The 15370-nt window shown below is 49.7% G+C and overlaps 2 long non-coding RNA genes across 4 annotated transcripts in view; one reads left to right on the forward strand and one right to left on the reverse strand.

Moving 5' to 3' along the window:
• LOC142486404 (uncharacterized) overlaps positions 1–7761 on the reverse strand; it is a 28048-nt gene extending 20287 nt beyond the window's left edge. For 2 of the 3 annotated variants that reach the window (XR_012798964.1, XR_012798962.1), the window contains exon 1: positions 7544–7761. This is a non-coding gene — a long non-coding RNA (uncharacterized LOC142486404). The remainder of the gene's footprint in view (positions 1–7543) is intronic. The other variant, XR_012798963.1, reaches the window with a different exon arrangement.
• A 184-nt stretch (positions 7762–7945) lies between these two features.
• Positions 7946–10293, forward strand: LOC142486405 (uncharacterized). The gene is made up of 2 exons (XR_012798965.1): positions 7946–8096; positions 9423–10293. It is a non-coding gene; the product is annotated as an uncharacterized LOC142486405 (long non-coding RNA).
• Positions 10294–15370: the final 5077 nt, after the last annotated feature.

Consider the following 15370-nt stretch of genomic DNA (forward strand, 5'->3'; position numbering starts at 1 on the left):
CAGCAGTCAGTGTAGCAAACAGCAGTCAGTCTAGCAAACAGCAGTCAGTGTAGCAAACAGCAGTCAGTCTAGCAAACAGCAGTCAGTCTAGCAAACAGCAGTCAGTCTAGCAAACAGCAGTCAGTCTAGCAAACAGCAGTCAGTCTAGCAAACAGCAGTCAGTCTAGCAAACAGCAGTCAGTCTAGCAAACAGCAGTCAGTCTAGCAAACAGCAGTCAGTCTAGCAAACAGCAGTCAGTCTAGCAAACAGCAGTCAGTCTAGCAAACAGCAGTCAGTCTAGCAAACAGCAGTCAGTCTAGCAAACAGCAGTCAGTCTAGCAAACAGCAGTCAGTCTAGCAAACAGCAGTCAGTCTAGCAAACAGCAGTCACCAGTCAGTCTAGCAAACAGCAGTCAGTCTAGCAAACAGCAGTCACCAGTCAGTCTAGCAAACAGCAGTCACCAGTCAGTCTAGCAAACAGCAGTCACCAGTAAGTCTAGCAAACAGCAGTCACCAGTCAGTCTAGCAAACAGCAGTCACCAGTCAGTCTAGCAAACAGCAGTCACCAGTCAGTCTAGCAAACACCAGTCAGTCTAGCAAACACCAGTCACCAGTCAGTCTAGCAAACACCAGTCACCAGTCAGTCTAGCAAACACCAGTCACCAGTCAGTCTAGCAAACACCAGTCACCAGTCAGTCTAGCAAACACCAGTCAGTCTAGCAAACACCAGTCACCAGTCAGTCTAGCAAACACCAGTCAGTCTAGCAAACACCAGTCACCAGTCAGTCTAGCAAACACCAGTCAGTCTAGCAAACAGCAATCAGTCTAGCAAACAGCAATCAGTCTAGCAAACAGCAATCAGTCTAGCAAACAGCAATCAGTCTAGCAAACAGCAATCAGTCTAGCAAACAGCAATCAGTCTAGCAAACAGCAATCAGTCTAGCAAACAGCAATCAGTCTAGCAAACAGCAATCAGTCTAGCAAACAGCAATCAGTCTAGCAAACAGCAGTCAGTCTAGCAAACAGCAGTCAGCAGTCAGTCTAGCAAACAGCAGTCAGCAGTCAGTCTAGCAAACAGCAGTCAGTCTAGCAAACAGCAGTCAGTCTAGCAAACAGCAGTCAGTCTAGCAAACAGCAGTCAGTCTAGCAAACAGCAGTCAGTCTAGCAAACAGCAGTCAGTCTAGCAAACAGCAGTCAGTCTAGCAAACAGCAGTCAGTCTAGCAAACAGCAGTCAGTCTAGCAAACAGCAGTCAGTCTAGCAAACAGCAGTCAGTCTAGCAAACACCAGTCAGCCTAGCAAACACCAGTCAGCAGTCAGTCTAGCAAACAGCAGTCAGTCTAGCAAACAGCAGTCACCAGTCAGTCTAGCAAACAGCAGTCACCAGTCAGTCTAGCAAACAGCAGTCACCAGTCAGTCTAGCAAACACCAGTCACCAGTCAGTCTAGCAAACACCAGTCAGTCTAGCAAACACCAGTCACCAGTCAGTCTAGCAAACACCAGTCAGTCTAGCAAACACCAGTCACCAGTCAGTCTAGCAAACACCAGTCAGTCTAGCAAACACCAGTCACCAGTCAGTCTAGCAAACACCAGTCAGTCTAGCAAACAGCAATCAGTCTAGCAAACAGCAGTCAGTCTAGCAAACAGCAGTCAGTCTAGCAAACAGCAGTCAGTCTAGCAAACAGCAGTCAGTCTAGCAAACAGCAGTCAGTCTAGCAAACAGCAGTCAGTCTAGCAAACAGCAGTCAGTCTAGCAAACAGCAGTCAGTCTAGCAAACAGCAGTCAGTCTAGCAAACAGCAGTCAGTCTAGCAAACAGCAGTCAGTCTAGCAAACAGCAGTCAGTCTAGCAAACAGCAGTCAGTCTAGCAAACAGCAGTCAGTCTAGCAGTCAGTCTAGCAAACAGCAGTCAGTCTAGCAGTCAGTCTAGCAAACACCAGTCAGTCTAGCAAACAGCAGTCAGTCTAGCAAACAGCAGTCAGTCTAGCAAACAGCAGTCAGTCTAGCAAACAGCAGTCAGTCTAGCAAACAGCAGTCAGTCTAGCAAACAGCAGTCAGTCTAGCAAACAGCAGTCAGTCTAGCAAACAGCAGTCAGTCTAGCAAACAGCAGTCAGTCTAGCAAACAGCAGTCAGCAGTCAGCAGTCAGTCTAGCAAACAGCAGTCAGCAGTCAGTCTAGCAAACAGCAGTCAGCAGTCAGTCTAGCAAACAGCAGTCAGCAGTCAGCAGTCAGTCTAGCAAACAGCAGTCAGCAGTCAGCAGTCAGTCTAGCAAACAGCAGTCAGCAGTCAGTCTAGCAAACAGCAGTCAGCAGTCAGTCTAGCAAACAGCAGACAGCAGTCAGCAGTCAGTCTAGCAAACAGCAGTCAGCAGTCAGTCTAGCAAACAGCAGTCAACAGTCAGTCTAGCAAACAGCAGTCAGCAGTCAGTCTAGCAAACAGCAGTCAGCAGTCAGTCTAGCAAACAGCAGTCAGCAGTCAGTCTAGCAAACAGCAGTCAGCAGTCAGTCTAGCAAACAGCAGTCAGCAGTCAGTCTAGCAAACAGCAGTCAGCAGTCAGTCTAGCAAACAGCAGCCACCAGTCAGTCTAGCAAACACCAGTCAGTCTAGCAAACACCAGTCACCAGTCAGTCTCGCAAACAGCAGTCACCAGTCAGTCTAGCAAACAGCAGTCACCAGTCAGTCTAGCAAACACCAGTCACCAGTCAGTCTAACAAACACCAGTCACCAGTCAGTCTAACAAACACCAGTCACCAGTCAGTCTAACAAACACCAGTCACCAGTCAGTCTAACAAACATCAGTCACCAGTCAGTCTAACAAACACCAGTCACCAGTCAGTCTAGCAAACAGCAGTCAGTCTAGCAAACAGCAGTCAGTCTAGCAAACAGCAGTCAGTCTAGCAAACAGCAGTCAGTCTAGCAAACAGCAGTCAGTCTAGCAAACAGCAGTCAGTCTAGCAAACAGCAGTCAGTCTAGCAAACAGCAGTCAGTCTAGCAAACAGCAGTCAGTCTAGCAAACAGCAGTCAGTCTAGCAAACAGCAGTCAGTCTAGCAAACAGCAATCAGTCTAGCAAACAGCAGTCAGTCTAGCAGTCAGTCTAGCAAACAGCAGTCAGTCTAGCAAACAGCAGTCAGTCTAGCAGTCAGTCTAGCAAACAGCAGTCAGTCTAGCAAACACCAGTCACCAGTCAGTCTAGCAAACAGCAGTCAGTCTAGCAAACAGCAGTCAGTCTAGCAAACAGCAGTCAGTCTAGCAAACAGCAGTCAGTCTAGCAAACAGCAGTCAGTCTAGCAAACAGCAGTCAGTCTAGCAAACAGCAGTCACCAGTCAGTCTAGCAAACAGCAGTCACCAGTCAGTCTAGCAAACAGCAGTCACCAGTCAGTCTAGCAAACACCAGTCTCCAGTCAGTCTAGCAAACAGCAGTTAGTCTAGCAAACAGCAGTCACCAGTCAGTCTAGCAAACACCAGTCTCCAGTCAGTCTAGCAAACAGCAGTCACCAGTCAGTCTAGCAAACAGCAGTCACCAGTCAGTCTAGCAAACAGCAGTCACCAGTCAGTCTAGCAAACAGCAGTCACCAGTCAGTCTAGCAAACAGCAGTCACCAGTCAGTCTAGCAAACAGCAGTCACCAGTCAGTCTAGCAAACAGCAGTCACCAGTCAGTCTAGCAAACAGCAGTCACCAGTCAGTCTAGCAAACAGCAGTCACCAGTCAGTCTAGCAAACAGCAATCAGTCTAGCAAACAGCAATCAGTCTAGCAAACAGCAATCAGTCTAGCAAACAGCAAACAGCAATCAGTCTAGCAAACAGCAAACAGCAATCAGTCTAGCAAACAGCAATCAGTCTAGCAAACAGCAATCAGTCTAGCAAACAGCAATCAGTCTAGCAAACAGCAATCAGTCTAGCAAACAGCAATCAGTCTAGCAAACAGCAATCAGTCTAGCAAACAGCAATCAGTCTAGCAAACAGCAATCAGTCTAGCAAACAGCAATCAGTCTAGCAAACAGCAATCAGTCTAGCAAACAGCAATCAGTCTAGCAAACAGCAATCAGTCTAGCAAACAGCAATCAGTCTAGCAAACAGCAATCAGTCTAGCAAACAGCAATCAGTCTAGCAAACAGCAATCAGTCTAGCAAACAGCAATCAGTCTAGCAAACAGCAATCAGTCTAGCAAACAGCAATCAGTCTAGCAAACAGCAATCAGTCTAGCAAACAGCAATCAGTCTAGCAAACAGCAGACAGTCTAGCAAACAGCAGTCAGTCTAGCAAACAGCAGTCAGTCTAGCAAACAGCAGTCAGTCTAGCAAACAGCAGTCAGTCTAGCAAACAGCAGTCAGTCTAGCAAACAGCAGTCAGTCTAGCAAACAGCAGTCAGTCTAGCAAACAGCAATCAGTCTAGCAAACAGCAGTCAGTCTAGCAGTCAGTCTAGCAGTCAGTCTAGCAAACACCAGTCACCAGTCAGTCTAGCAAACACCAGTCACCAGTCAGTCTAGCAAACAGCAGTCAGTCTAGCAAACAGCAGTCACCAGTCAGTCTAGCAAACAGCAGTCACCAGTCAGTCTAGCAAACAGCAGTCACCAGTCAGTCTAGCAAACAGTAGTCAGTCTAGCAAACAGCAGTCAGTCTAGCAAACAGCAGTCAGTCTAGCAAACAGCAGTCAGTCTAGCAAACAGCAGTCAGTCTAGCAAACAGCAGTCAGTCTAGCAAACAGCAGTCAGTCTAGCAAACAGCAATCAGTCTAGCAAACAGCAATCAGTCTAGCAAACAGCAATCAGTCTAGCAAACAGCAATCAGTCTAGCAAACAGCAATCAGTCTAGCAAACAGCAGTCAGTCTAGCAAACAGCAGTCAGTCTAGCAAACAGCAGTCAGTCTAGCAAACAGCAATCAGTCTAGCAAACAGCAGTCAGTCTAGCAAACAGCAGTCAGTCTAGCAAACAGCAGTCAGTCTAGCAAACAGCAGTCAGTCTAGCAAACAGCAGTCAGTCTAGCAAACAGCAGTCAGTCTAGCAAACAGCAGTCAGTCTAGCAAACAGCAGTCAGTCTAGCAAACAGCAGTCAGTCTAGCAAACAGCAGTCAGTCTAGCAAACACCAGTCAGCAGTCAGTCTAGCAAACAGCAGTCAGTCTAGCAAACACCAGTCACCAGTCAGTCTAGCAAACAGCAGTCACCAGTCAGTCTAGCAAACAGCAGTCACCAGTCAGTCTAGCAAACAGCAGTCACCAGTCAGTCTAGCAAACAGCAGTCACCAGTCAGTCTAGCAAACACCAGTCAGTCTAGCAAACAGCAGTCACCAGTCAGTCTAGCAAACAGCAGTCACCAGTCAGTCTAGCAAACAGCAGTCACCAGTCAGTCTAGCAAACAGCAGTCACCAGTCAGTCTAGCAAACAGCAGTCACCAGTCAGTCTAGCAAACAGCAGTCACCAGTCAGTCTAGCAAACACCAGTCAGTCTAGCAAACAGCAGTCACCAGTCAGTCTAGCAAACAGCAGTCACCAGTCAGTCTAGCAAACAGCAGTCCGTTTAGCAAACAGCAGTCACCAGTCAGTCTAGCAAACAGCAGTCACCAGTCAGTCTAGCAAACAGCAGTCACCAGTCAGTCTAGCAAACAGCAGTCAGTCTAGCAAACAGCAGTCAGTCTAGCAAACAGCAGTCACCAGTCAGTCTAGCAAACAGCAGTCACCAGTCAGTCTAGCAAACAGCAGTCACCAGTCAGTCTAGCAAACAGCAGTCACCAGTCAGTCTAGCAAACACCAGTCACCAGTCAGTCTAGCAAACAGCAGTCAGTCTAGCAAACAGCAGTCACCAGTCAGTCTAGCAAACAGCAGTCAGTCTAGCAAACACCAGTCACCAGTCAGTCTAGCAAACACCAGTCACCAGTCAGTCTAGCAAAAACCAGTCACCAGTCAGTCTAGCAAACAGCAGTCACCAGTCAGTCTAGCAAACAGCAGTCACCAGTCAGTCTAGCAAACACCAGTCAGTCTAGCAAACAGCAGTCACCAGTCAGTCTAGCAAACAGCAGTCACCAGTCAGTCTAGCAAACAGCAGTCGTCAGTCTAGCAAACAGCAGTCGTCAGTCTAGCAAACAGCAGTCACCAGTCAGTCTAGCAAACAGCAGTCACCAGTCAGTCTGGCAAACAGCAGTCACCAGTCAGTCTGGCAAACAGCAGTCACCAGTCAGTCTGGCAAACAGCAGTCACCAGTCAGTCTGGCAAACAGCAGTCACCAGTCAGTCTGGCAAACAGCAGTCACCAGTCAGTCTAGCAAACAGCAGTCAGTCTAGCAAACAGCAGTCAGTCTAGCAAACAGCAGTCAGTCTAGCAAACAGCAGTCAGTCTAGCAAACAGCAGTCAGTCTAGCAAACAGCAGTCAGTCTAGCAAACACCAGTCACCAGTCAGTCTAGCAAACACCAGTCAGTCTAGCAAACAGCAGTCACCAGTCAGTCTAGCAAACAGCAGTCAGTCTAGCAAACACCAGTCACCAGTCAGTCTAGCAAACAGCGGTCACCAGTCAGTCTAGCAAACAGCGGTCACCAGTCAGTCTAGCAAACAGCGGTCACCAGTCAGTCTAGCAAACAGCGGTCACCAGTCAGTCTAGCAAACAGCAGTCACCAGTCAGTCTAGCAAACAGCAGTCACCAGTCAGTCTAGCAAACAGCAGTCACCAGTCAGTCTAGCAAACAGCAGTCACCAGTCAGTCTAGCAAACAGCAGTCACCAGTCAGTCTAGCAAACAGCAGTCACCAGTCAGTCTAGCAAACAGCAGTCACCAGTCAGTCTAGCAAACAGCAGTCAGTCTAGCAAACAGCAGTCAGTCTAGCAAACAGCAGTCAGTCTAGCAAACAGCAGTCAGTCTAGCAAACAGCAGTCAGTCTAGCAGTGGAGGGGGGTGAAAGGGGAGTGGAGGGGGGTGAAAGGGGAGTGGAGGGGGGTGAAAGGGGAGTGGAGGGGGGTGAAAGGGGAGTGGAGGGGGGTGAAAGGGGAGTGGAGGGGGAGTGGAGGGGAGTGGAGGGGGGTGAAAGGGGAGTGGAGGGGGGTGAAAGGGGAGTGGAGGGGGGTGAAAGGGGAGTGGAGGGGGGTGAAAGGGGAGTGGAGGGGGGTGAAAGGGGAGTGAAAGGGGAGTGGAGGGGGGTGAAAGGGGAGTGGAGGGGGGTGAAAGGGGAGTGGAGGGGGGTGAAAGGGGAGTGGAGGGGGGTGAAAGGGGAGTGGAGGGGGGTGAAAGGGGAGTGAAAGGGGAGTGGAGGGGGGTGAAAGGGGAGTGGAGGGGGGTGAAAGGGGAGTGGAGGGGGGTGAAAGGGGAGTGGAGGGGGGTGAAAGGGGAGTGGAGGGGGGTGAAAGGGGAGTGGAGGGGGGTGAAAGGGGGTACAGATAGTGTGTGTGTGTGTCCTTTCTGTATATGTGTGTGTGTGTCCTGTCTGTGTAGGGACACAGGGAGACACATACAGACACGGACACATTGAACACTTTCACAAATATATAGTAGATATAACCGTATCAACTGGGCGGGTAACGGGTGGGGGGTTCCCCGGGGTGAGGGCGGTATAAGAGGGGGGAAGCGGTCACTCACCGAAGGATTAGAGGTTCTGGATAGCTGACATACGATAAGATGCGGGGTTCCTGGGCGGCGCGCCGCAGTGAGGCGGGATACGGAGACAGAGCGGCTGCTGGTGTTGGGAGCTGGGTGCACACGTGGCCGGCAAAATGGCGCCGGCGCCTTATATAACCCTCCCCCGGCGCGTAATTCTGACGCACGCCGTGGAGGAAGCGTCATTGGGGCGGGCGAGGCAGCTGCAGCCATCTTGAAGGCTGGCAGGCGGTTCCCTTACCCCTCCGTGTGTAGCAAAGCCGCCTGCCAGCTTTCAAGATGGCTGCCGCTGCCTCGCCCGCCCCAATGACGCTTCCTCCCGCCCACCCACAACTCCCCAGGGCGGCGGCGGCGGCGCGCGTCATAATTACGCGCCGGGGGAATAATGGCGCCGCCGCCATTTTGCCGACCACGTGTGCACCCAGCTCCCGTCACCAGCAGCCGCTCTGTCTCCGTATCCCGCCTCACTGCGCCGCGCCGCCCAGGAACCCCGCATTTTATCGTATGTCCGCTATTCAGAACCTCTAATCCTTCGGTGAGTGACCGCTTCCCCCCTCTTATACCGCCCTCACCCCGGGGAACCCCCCGCCCGTTACCCGCCCAGGTGATACGGTTATATATATCCGTGTTAATGACGTCCCAGGTGATACGGTTGTATATATCCGTGTTAATGACGTGACCGCCATTGTTGAACTTCCCGCAAGGGCGGTATAACCGCGGCCGGTGGTGCGGTACACCGGGGGGGCCGCGTTATGCCCTCCCCCTTCTCCCCCCGGCGCCGGTGTTACGGTTGGGGGGGAGGGGGGGGTGAACACAAAGATGGCCGCCGGCTCCCTTCTTGTGGCGCAGCCGTTCGCGGTGACGTCACGGCCAGGGCGTGTGGCCCGGCGTCCTGTTCGTGTCGTCACCCGCAGCGCCCCTGGCGCTTCGTTATTACATCACGTGAGGGGCTGTGTGGGTGATTGTGCGCTCTCCTAAGTCTCTCGTGCTCTCTGTTCACTCTATCTTTCTGTTCTCTCGTGCTTTCTCCTCTCTCTCTCGTGCTTTCTCCTCTCTATCTCGACCTCGATCTCGTTCACTCTCGTACTGTCTCTCGTGCTCTCTCTCGCGCTCTGCTGTGGGTGACCATTGGGGGATGCCCCTGCCACCTTCTATTACAGACAGTCCCAGAGACTTTTTGCAATGAATTGGTGTGTGAACGAGAAGGAACGCCGGCTACAAAAGATATGTAGTAATTAAGTCAATAGACTATAATATAATGACCACTGACGGTGCTTGGAACCTAATATATGAAACCACAAGACGTGTCCCATATGTAGCCCGCAAGTATACTAAAGTCACATAAAATACATATCCTGACCCTGCCCTATAATGATAATGGGGACACCCCCTTCTCTTGTGGTTCTGATATATGTCACAGAGCCATGGTGATGGGCGCTGCCGCCCTGAGATGTCACTGGCAGACCCGTGGTGGCAACCCTACCTGCCACAATAAGGCTGCGCTTACTGTGCTGGCTACGCAACCGCGTGACATCAGCCGTAGCTATTGCGATTCCTGTACTTTGCGCAGGAGCCCGAGGAAGGGTGACTGGGTCCGCGGCTGTGAGCCCTCATTAGCTGAACTGCTTACGTTACTCGGTGATTGCCGAAAAAGTAAAAATCCTTTGACTACCGGTGATTGCCGTTGCTCTGCAGCACAGTCGCGCCCACTATGGGCACCCGCGGCAGACCATGTGACTTGTTGCGACGTCGCCGTAGCCTGCACTATAAACGCATCCTGAGGGTGCATTCACATGGTTCATACGCGTATGCATACTGTATTGTCACAAATATTAATGTTGGCTTTTTTTTCTTTGTTGAGACCCCTTTGCTGATGCCAGTAAGAGTGATGATTCATATAAGGATCCAGCAGAGGAACGGCAGAAAGACCCTCACTACAGTACAGGGCATCGCTGATGATTACGATAAAAAGAAACTAGTTAAAGGCTTTAAGTGCAATATATCTAGTTATTACCTGTCTCCTTTGAGGGTTTGTGCCCTTCATTAAGACGCCAGGTTTTCATAGCCACCCATTGTTGCAGGTGTGTGTGTATCTATGTTGAATGCTCACATCTTGCGACTTTCTTTCAGGTTGTACTTGCTAAGGATGACCAGTTGAAAGTTCATGGGTTTTAACCTACAAGACGTCATCTACAGCTTCAAGTTAAAGGACTCTCCTGAGATGAGTAGAAATGTCCCCACCGATCCCCTTGTCACAAGTTTATGGCCTCGCCAAGCTTGTGAAATGCCCCTCATTCTAAGGCCTTAAATAAACTGGGTACCATTGCATCAACAAACAAACAAGAAGACACAGGCAGTCTCCCAAAGATCCCTTTATAACTGCACAGCAAGGCTGCTATATGAAATAGGGGTATAATACTCCCTGACAGATGGTCTAATAAGCTGTATGGGGTACAAGAAGTTTTGTCATCTAAAGAGCCAATACAATGCTCGTCAGACTTTTTTTTAAATTAGTGGTTATCCCCAAAGGTGAAGCAAAGAGGGAACATGCCATTCCAGGGTAAACTTTTGATAAGGGAACAATTGTTGGACGGTAATCCGTTTAGTTGGAGGTAAGATGCTGGCAGCTTGTTGGCACTTTGTGTAATGAAAAGAAACACGCTTGAGTTTCAATTTTAATGCTGTTTCATGTATTTAACTGTTTTCTTATTTAAATAAAACATTTTGAATTATGGCTTGCACTCACATTTATTTTGCTCTGCAGCAAGTTGTCGCTATATAAGCGCTATTAGACCAGGGTTTGTAAACTGGGGGGTGCACGATTTTTGTTTGTGTTTTTATTTTATTTCTCCCTCCCCCAGGCGGGGCATGGCGGTTGCAGCAGCCCCACCCTTCAACGCCTTTCGGCCGCCCTCCCACCTCTGCCTTTCACCCACCCACCGCTCACACCCCTGCGCCACACAGCCGCCGCACGCACTCAACAGACACCTGCCACACTCGCCACACACCCGCCGCCTCACACCCTAGCAGGACCCCGACCCACAGCCAGCACTCACTACCCACGCGTCACCCGTACTGAACACCCACCCGCCGCCTCACACACGCTCACACCCTAGCAGGACACACGCCTCACATTTTTACATCACTTATGTCACCAAAATATACATTGTACTGTGGTGTGTTTACAATAATCCATTTTTTTTTTTTTTTATAACTTCAAGTTTATTGGAAGATTTTCAATATAAATAGCATCGCAATACAAATAACACGAACATTCACAGTATTACATTCATGTACGATACTGCTACATTCTCCTTCTGGAGCCCTAAGTGTTCATGCGTTGAACATGGTGTCTCTATAACCAGTTGGGATATTTATGTATTTTAAACTTGGGGGGACAACACATAAAAAAAAAAAAAAAAGGGTAAATTAAGGCGGGGGAGGGTGGGAAGGGGGGGGGGGCGTGGGCACGCTGCACTGCCACTTTCCCAGCAATAATCCATTTTTATACAACATCGTATTACATTTTCTTCCATCTTTCTTTTCAATATTATTAGCCAACCTTTCCAACAAATACTCAACCTATTGTTCCACGATTTATAAATAATACTACCTATTACGCATTTACATCCCAGGCAACGCCAGGTCTGTCAGCTAGTAATATATATAATACAGAAAGGTGATAGCATATAAAGCCCTATTTTGTTCATTAGGAGTTACATTTCAACCAAGGGAGTATCTGACATCAACAAGGTACGTGAAGTCTCGCACTTTTCAACGCCAAACCTATACGTTACCTTTGTGTTACTGGTAACGTATAGAAATTCTTTGTTTATCTTTTTTTAATTTGATGACACTGTCTGCATTTCTTATAACTGTATGTTCCTGTTCGCCTAATCTGTAACCTAAACACTGTATATTTTGTATATTAAATCTGAAATTATTGAACTGTTGCACGCTTTGTAGAGAGTACTGTAATTTTCGTTTTTGGGCACATTTTGCAACAACAGATTCCTGTGTGTTATAAGGGCATAGTTTTAATAAACAGAGACCAGAGACTCTATATGTTTATCTGTGAATAATTCCTTTGGTGGTGGCAGCGGTGGGATAAATATATATTGTAACAGAGTGAGGGTAAATATGAACCTGTTGGAAGTACCTTGCGTAGGAGAAAGGTGGGGCAGCGAGTTAGCCGTGTGTATTAACCCCGGATACATATATGTCACGTGCTCACACGTGTGCTGCCCGTCACAGATGGTATATTGGGGACGGATTGAGGGGAGATTTGTTCATTTGGGGGACCCTGTGGATAGCTATGTGTATTAACCTTTGTCCCATATACAGGTCACGCGCTCACAGGTGTACTGTACGTGACACCCCCATACCTGCTTTCTCCCTCAGGCCCATACCTTCTCCGCCTCCCAGTATCCATGGGGGCGGGGGGGCTGCTTCCTATATTTGTCCCCGACCCCACGATTTCTGTGTACCCCCTGATTTGATGAGTTTTCCCTTTATCCCGGGCAGGTGTATGGAAGCTGAAGGGACGTCCCGTATTTTTCTGCCCAATCGCCCGTAAACGGGTTTGCAGATGTTGGTCAGTATGGTCTGACCTCTGACCCTGATCCCATATACTGAGACCGCCTGCCCCCTGCACACGCGTGTGAATGGCCCTAACATGGGGACTCTGGCCTCACAGCATACTACACGCTCCCTGCTTATTACTGGTAATCTCTCTTCCTCTGTATACCGGACACCCACTGGGAACGGATCCTCATGCCAATGAAGCAGAATAACCCCAGGATTGGCCAGTGGAATAAAGCAGTGGTACTGTGCGGGAGCCCCTCTTACCCAAAGGAGTAAAGTGCTTTGCCCCCTGAGGGAGACGTACAAAACATTAACTCATTGGTAACAGGAAGGGGCATAATATCCAGCCACTCAATGAGTGGGGAGCGAGGGGTTACAGGCCCCCCTGGCAGAGAAGGGTAATAGGACTGGCAGCAGTTTTGCAGTTAGTGGTAACGAGTCTCTTTCCCACCCCAGAGACCAGCACAAATACTACTAGGGAACATGTGCTCTGCAGATCTGTCACATGAAGAAGCGGGGAGACGGCAGAACACGGAACCGGCCCAGAAGAACCATCCCCATCGGGTACAATGCCAGGCTCTGTGATTTAGGGAGGGGGTCCGTGAGAACTGGGGCTTTAGCTGCTAAAACCCCCATGTACCGGCCTCGTGATCAGCATCACTTTCTTTACTGCCCCCCCCCCCCAAATCTCTGCCCCACCCCAGCCGTATACAGACCTCTCTGTATTTATTAGGGGGGACGCCCCCTTCACCCCTACTGGAAAAATGGTTCATTTCTATCGTCTCCCTGAAACCACTGACCGTCCCCCAATGTACATCAATGGCAGTTGCGTTTCTCCCTAAAATGATCCACACACCCCCCCATCCAGGCACTCAGGGGATTGCATTACCTTGGGACCCCCATCCTCTGCTGAAGGCTTCCTAATTGCCAGGCGCCGCCAGTCCTGGTTTTACAGTATTCATCCCCCACACAGACATGGCGCAATCTCCCTCTAGGCAACATTAGGGGGTGAATAATCCAGAATCTGATTACACTTCTGGTTATACACAGATCCCCCAGAAAGCAGTGCATTGTGGGGTTCTAGATAAGCAACTGGAGTCACCACCATTGAGAGTTGTGTCCACTGCCAAGACTGAATGGCACTATTCCAATGGCCCCGAGTGTCCCCCACTGGGATTGTATAAGGATTTCATCAGTGACTAGCTTGTCTATGGCTGGGGTGTCCGTTATCTGTAACCACTGATAACTCTTCCCGATGGGGACCACAGAGATGGGGCCACTAGTGGTGAGGCTTTAACCAGCAGGAGAAGATCACTGGTAACCGACCTCTCTACTAGTTATCCCAGGTCACATCACTGCATGATATTGCTGCAGCTAATCCTTACGTGATCAAACATAGAACCCCCAAACCTCCAGCAAGGCCAGAACCCCCAAACCTCCAGCAAGGCCAGAACCCCATGTGTGACTAACCCTCTTTATACAGCTTCCCACAATCAGCACTAACCCTATACATGAGCCAGTATAAGGAGGATACCCCCAGGCTGGAGACATGGTGGTTATCCCCAAGCTTGTGTTACTGTCCATCTTAACCTCTTCCCCCATCCACCAGTCAGTGATTCTCTAATGGAAATCAGATGCTCAACCCCTGAGCAGTGTGGACACTACCAATTTAGACCCAATGACTTTTCCATTTATTTACATTAGAGTTGGTGAGATTTGGTGTACATGATCTCTATATTGGTTACTTACCCCCCCATATAACTGTTACCCAATGTATTGGTTAGACTCAGTGGCTCTGTGGAGCAGTAAGCTCAGTTACAGTGTATGTGCCAAAACCTCTCACCCCCTCATGTAACCGCTGAGAAGGAAGAAGCAGAGACCCCCAGCTCCCACCCCCCTCTCCCCTTAATAAGCAGACAGGCACCGAGCATGGAGAAGCACCATTTATTTAGGTAACTATGGACCAGGCCAATCTTCTGGGAGCGTCGCTGCTTCTTCCTCCTTCAGCAGACAGGAACTCACATGTCTGCAGGGACCTCCTCTCCCCATGTCTGCAGGGACCTCCTCTCCCCATGTCTGCAGGGACCTCTCCATCAGCAGGTCCAACGTATGGAGACAGTGACCCAAAGGTTCTTCACAAAGCAGCCGTAACAAGCGTCGCTGCCCCAGTCCTGCGCTTACCCCCCATCACTGGGGAACTCACAAAGGAAAAGGCCCCTCCAGGAGGCAAGTTCAGGACTGAGGTAGTGAGACATGGGCAAAGATCTGCCCCAACAGACAAAACATGAGAAATCCACGTCCAGGCCGGGGGAATCTTCCCACCTGCAAGAGAAGGAGAGAGAGACGGTCAGAAGTAACAGAGACAAGCAACTGGGAACCAAGGAGTGAAGTAACCCCAGAACTGGGTCAGGGGACATTAGGACAGACACCTCAGCGTGACATGTTCCCACATTACACTACCCATGGGGGGGACACGTTGATGAAGCCTATGTCATGCTAACCATGTGCATTATTTCTCCCCAAACAAGAGTCATTAGAAACACCAATTTAGGATTAAAAAGCCGCCATGTTACCCATTGTATATTATCCCCCAAATACAGAAGCAGAATGCAACGTCAGAATACAAATCCACATTAACATGCAAGATCTCAGGCTAACGAGCCCTTAATTAGGAGACATTGCAGCAGTAAGGAGGCACACGCTGTGATCCCCGATCGCCATTAAACATTACCCGGCACAGAGACGCCATTCGCTGCCGGTTTATGGCATACAAAGGGGATCTCACCCCCTTACACTCCGCGTCCATGCACCAGCTTTAAACCCTAAATCCCGCCGCCGTTTCCCATCCCAAAATAGGCTTTGTCACTGGGTAACAATCCCCTATTATATAAAACAGGGTACCCCGTTATCTTAGAGGTACGCTGACGTTCAGGTATCTCGTGTAGTTGTGCTACATACACAGCGCACAAAGGGTTAACAGCGAGCGTGGCCGGTTCTGGGGTTATTGGGGTAACTGGAGCCGAGCCAGCCGTATGTTTAGTGGTTAGCGGGTAACAGGACTGAAGCAGGGGGGGCGGTATCCAGAGGTGAACCCCCATTCATTTCAGCTCCACGGGGGACCCCCTGCTTGCAAAGATACTTATAGGGGTGCTGGTAGCCCCTCCACTAACAGGGGGTGATGTGATGAGCGAGTCCCAAAGCCCCCCATTAAATAACCCCCCCCAT

Source organism: Ascaphus truei, unplaced genomic scaffold, assembly GCF_040206685.1.
Source record: "Ascaphus truei isolate aAscTru1 unplaced genomic scaffold, aAscTru1.hap1 HAP1_SCAFFOLD_843, whole genome shotgun sequence".
In the NCBI taxonomy this organism is placed as follows: Eukaryota; Metazoa; Chordata; class Amphibia; order Anura; family Ascaphidae; genus Ascaphus; species Ascaphus truei.